We start from the raw sequence: 5,955 nt of genomic DNA on the forward strand, positions 1-5,955 counted from the left end.
GAACAATGTCCCACTTCCTCTGTAGGCAATACGAAAAACATGTATATATGTAACTCTGTCGGACCAAATTAAACAAAGGACGTTGCATTGTTGTATAGCAGTGATGAGGAGGTCAGTGGTACCCCTATGAGTTGTGTTTTTAAAATGGATAGAGACGGGCTTAGTTGCAAAATTTTAAGCGCGAGAAGCTTCTTTCATCAGATTCCAACTTTCTAAAATAAGTTCACGGCATTTTTTGTAGTGTTAAAAAATCTCCATGTTCAGTCTAGTATAATATCTAAGTCTATGGTTTAAATATATGACATTGACGCGTACACATCACGTGACAGATAATTATGTCAAGAGATGATTTTTTTTTCAAAAGATGATAGTCTTCAAGAGATGATCATTGTTTTCAAGACATGATAGTCGTGTCTTCATTAGATGATAGTTGTTTCTTCAAGAGATGATAGTTGTGTGATATAAAGAGATGATAATTATGTCTTTCAAGAGACTCGTGTCTTCAATAGATGATAGTTGTGTCTTCAAGAGATGATAGTTTGTTCCTTCAAGAGTTGTGCCTTCAAGACGTCAAGCGTTTTCTGAATTTCTGAGCTTAAGGAACTCATTCATCTGGCGTCTGCAACACACTATTTCTCCTAGTAAGAAGATTGCAGGTCTAATTCAATTAAAAAAGGGATGGAATGGGTCAATACTGAATTATGATAGAAATTCGAGGCAATAGAGCGTGTAAGTTGGTAATGGGCTTGATATTCGTAAGTTTATCATCGTGTTCAGTATCAATTTGTCCATCCGTTCTGTCGTAAGGCGGTTGTAAACTTTTGAATCGCGTTAGTTATCGCAATGAATTGTCTTTTTCAAAAGAACCTTTACATTCGATTTTGGTGCTATGGTCTTTCGCCAAAAAAAAAAAAAAAGGTTTTACTTAAAAGATGAAATACGTTACATTATTTAATACTTAATTTAATTTCTAAAACATCGGTAATATATATGCCGTTTCACTATATTAATCATCATTACCTGTCCATTGACATTCGTCACAGGGGTGTTGTGACAGTTCGTGTTACCAAATCTCTTCTCTCTTTCCGATCTGCAGCTGTTTCAAGAGAGAGGCCGGATCATTCCAGCTTTTCTTTGGACGACCTTTTCTTCGTGCTCTTCCCACTGTACCATGAAGGAGGACATTTGAACTATTATGTAGGCCTATATAAATATGTATTTATAGTTCAAACGTGCATAGACTTGTTTGGTTATCTAGATATAATAATATAATAATAAGTATTTTATTTGTAGAAAGTTGTCCGTTTTAGCAAAAATGCATTTTTTCACTTGGGTGTCACCCCGTGATGGGTGTCACCCGGTGTGGTCCGCACTTCCTGCACCTTTTGTGCTCTTTTTTTTTTTTTAAAGTTTTCCTTTAATATTTATACTTTTAAAATTAGCCTAGGTATTTTCAAGCAATAAACTAGATTATTGTATTTTAAGAACTAGAGAAATAAGAAGTGGGGCAAAAGAAGGACGGTTGCCTGGTCGTATGTTATGCGCTCTAAAATGTCTTTCGATGGTCACGATATTCGGTGGTCCCGGGTTAGAGACCTGCCCGCCGTCCTGCGTGAAGTTTGGGGCAAGGATGTAGGGAGTGGCGTATAATCCATATGGCACGAAGGAGTTCAATGAACCCGGGCCCACGCATGACCTCCGTAACCTCTATATCGAAGGTGTTGGCCCACGACCATAAGGGGTCTATAGCATGTAGCGTAGCACCAAGTCGAATGGGATTCATTGCGCTTGTGCCCATAACTAACGACCAATCGGAAACCACATGAGCCCTAATAAGGACACACAAAAAAAAGGAAAAAAAATGTTTGTAAAAGGTGAATTTAAAAAAAAAAGTTCCTTCAAATACGGTATCTCCTAAATGTTATAACAAAACTTTATAATTACCTCTAAACGTTAACCTGTGTTTTCAGCTAGAGTCTGTGTGCCAACGACTTCCACTGCTTTCATCAAGTTTATTGTAATAGTGGCTGGTCTTAATCCCACTGTCCATTGAGGATGACGTTTGTTTCGTCCTCTGTACGTTAATAAAACCATTGATAGGATTTCATATTTATGAGAACCAGGAGTATTCAGAGCAAATACCCCAAGTATTGAAAAATCATCATTTTATTAAGTAAATGCACAGCCGAGGCTACGGTGGTGCTTCTAATATGCGTGGAAAGAGCGATCAGACATTGCTTCAACAAAAGCAGCAGCTTGCGCTCTATGTTCACTGTACTACTTGATAAAAAAATGTGTATGTGTTTTATGCTCACAGAATATCAAGCTGGGTGCTTCTTAAATCTATTAGGGAGAGCAAAATGTGCCCTACAAGGTGGTCATCAAGGAATCATGGTCTAACAGCAATGAGATTCAGTTATTTTGATGCTATACTCCCCAAATGAAGACTGAAAGCTGCAGCACTTTGGGTAAAATTAGAAAAATTCGACACTATTGTTCTGCATACTGTCGATTACAAAATTGTAAGCGCAATCAACGTAATGTCAAAAATTTTGAAAAAATGAGCAGCAAGGTCTACATAAAACTATGAGTCAACTGGAGATGATCTATAATGAAGTAACTTATTTGAGAAATGACTGAGAGTGTAGGCCTACAAGTGAGACTTTTGAAGTATCTCAAACTTGCATTGTTGATCCAATTGTCACTTCTATCGATTTTTTAGTGAAGAGATAATTCAAGAGGCAAAGACTTTTAAAGTCAAAATTTTACCAAACTATCGATGTCATTGTTTCTCAATTACACGACAGACTTAATGGACATACACAATTATTGTCAACAAGTTTCAGTCATTAATGCTCATGCAGCTTCATTGCAATTGTAAAACGACAATATGATGCCACCATGCTTCTAGTCTCATCTTTCCCAGAAGATATTACCAAAGAATATTGTTCAGAGATGCAGTCCTTCAAAGAAACCTACCAAAACAAAAAACAACAGACAACTACCTTTTATCATCAAATTTTCTAAACATTGTCACAGCATGCATGTTATTTCTAAATTTGACTGTGAGTCTGTGACAGTTTGTTCTGAAGAGCTGTCATTTTCGAAGTTGCGATTGATAGAAACATGATAGAAACAAATATTTAAGAAGTTCTATGGCACAAGGTAAAAGTTGGCTTCACTTGATGTTCTTTCCATTGAGCATGAAACAAATAAAGTTTAGGAATAGATGCACAGAAGGTTAGAAAAATGAATTAATAGTAACTGGATGTGAGATCATAAAACAAGATTATAGTTTTAATCAATGTTTAAAAGTTTGGCACATAGAAGTGTTTTTGGAATGAGAATGGGAAATAAGAACTAGTAAAACATGTGCTTGTTTATTTAAAACACCTTTTAGTCGTTAAATATAGGCCTACTGTTAGAAGTGTACACTAGAGCTATATTATTGCTAATATTGTACGTATTCATAACTGAATCACACGCAATGACTTTATTACCTGTTTGAGTTTCTTGTACAGGTATTAGATGCGTTTAAACTACCGTATTTATGAACAAGACCAGACCGTAGGCTACCGTTATTAAATAAAGTTTAAGGCAGAACGGCCACAGTCAAGTCTCTGTCAGTAATAATTTTAAGATATGTCATTATTGTCAACTTGAATTCCTAACACCAACCGAATAATAATAACTAAATAAACTATAATAGTATACCAGTAATCCTAGCAGACGTCACTATAAGTATAAATGTCGCGTTCGAAGTCCGTCCACTATATAGTGCGTCTCTAAGATAAGTGTCTAATGGTCTAACAGCTAGTGCTCTCTCCCTTATCCTGGTTCAATGAAAAATGCATACGAAGTCCGATATTTTTATGATATCGCCATATTATTATTGGCAATAATAACATATTTAAAGACGACACATATGACACTAACAGTGAAAATGGGTTAAAGAGCTATAGAATAGAAAATTATAAATTGCCATGTGTTATATTAACAATATTCCATTTATGCACACATTGGGGATTTTCACGATAAAGTTTTAAGATAAAATACAGTACCGGTAACATAGATCTATATTATATTATATTATATTATATTATATTATATTATATTATATTATATTATATTATATTATATTATATTATTGAAAGTGCAAGCACTCAGGAGAAACTCAGTACATTCATTTCTTAGCTAGAAAAAACATCTAGATCTATGGGAAAGGACCAATGGCGAACGCTTTTGTGCCAGTTTTTAGTCTAGAATTTATAACTCTGCAATGGCTAAACTTATTTAAAAAATGAAAACATCTGCGGAATCCTCAGCTATTGGGCGATAAAACTAAATTTGACTCTTTGTTTCAAATCAGCTATTAAATTTATAATTCAAGTCAATGGGGTCGGACCTAATCAGCGAACGCAATTTTCGCGGGAGTCATAATGAGCGAAAGGCCGTAAAAAATAGCGAAATAGCATGTTAAAATATAGGAAATTATGCTTCAATTAATTTTATCATTTAACTTCTTCCATGAAGCATTATAACTATTGTCCTCCTTGTTGCATTAGGCCTAATTTTTTTTTCACTTTTCTTGTGCTCCACATCTCCTTTCTCTGCTTGGAACTGATGTCTATATATAGCCTACGAAACTTGCGATCAAATATTTTTAAAAGAAAGAAACTACAAAATTCTATCTCGCCTCCTCCCTATAGGCTAGTCCACGTCGTTTTACTCTCCATTTCATAAACTCTCGTTACTGCGACTATTTTTTTTAAGAACACATGTTCAGTGCACTTAATCACCATCAACCATCCCCCCCACACACACACATATACACACACGCGCGCTGATTGACCCAAAGGCAGATCCCGAATGCGATGGATTGATGATGTATGGGAGGCAGATCTACAACAGCTTGGGTTTCGGGCATGGAGACGAAAGGCTCAGGAGAGATCTTGTAATTTTATACATGTATATTATATGATAATTCTTATATTTATTACTAAATATGTAGTTCGCATTTTTTCCTCTCCCGAGATCGAATATTTTCTCCTGGAAAACTCTTGGAAATCTTCTGAAATCCTAATCTCAGAATGGTGGGGGAACCCTGTGAAAATGAATTCTGATCTTTTAAACATTTATACACATATTAATATCATTAATTAGTAACAAGAGGTTAACCAGCCAGTTAAAAAAAGGAGGACGGCAAAACAGAGGTCACCCCCACCCCCGTATAAGCTGTATAGGCCTAAGCTCTGTTAAGATCAATTGAAGCGTCATTTCACCCTCACTGCCACAGAGGAAAGTAACTGCCAGCATAGGCCTATGACATCTGAGAGACTGTTGGAGAGCTGCGAGTCAGACATTTTAGACGGAAAGAAAATGCGGGAAAATATGCTGGTCGTAACTGGGCGTAGTCATGTGAAACACGTAGTGATGCACTCATCCTTAATCTTCGAAATCGAAGACATTGGGTTAAGGTTAAAAATAGGCCTATTATTTTAATATTTCAGTTAACAAACAATAACAATAGATAAGACAAAAAGAAAAACAGATTAAATCAGTCATTAAGTTATAATTAAATGGCTTTTAAAGCTTATTATAGGGGCTTTCGCTGAATAGGTTTTCAGTTAAAAAGGTCATTTTAAGCGAACACTCCATAATATATTTTTTTTCAACTGAATAAATAGCCTTAGCTATTATAGTTAACTATTTCCTCACCTATTTACAAGTACAATATGCAAATCTTTTTCGGCCAATGTCCATTGGTGCTTTAAAATCGCCTTAAGTTCGGACCTATTCTCGTTTATCCGGAAACGTTTTGAGAATGAAATTTCCATACATGTCAACTTTGACCTTCAGCTTTGCTTTATTGTATGAGGGAAAACGAAAGTGAATATGTGGGAAATGTAGAAAAATGGAGTCTTTGTAATACCATTTTATTAGTTCTGCAGTTAC

The sequence above is a fragment of the Biomphalaria glabrata genome, chromosome 6 (assembly GCF_947242115.1).
Source record: "Biomphalaria glabrata chromosome 6, xgBioGlab47.1, whole genome shotgun sequence".
NCBI lineage: Eukaryota > Metazoa > Mollusca > Gastropoda > Planorbidae > Biomphalaria > Biomphalaria glabrata.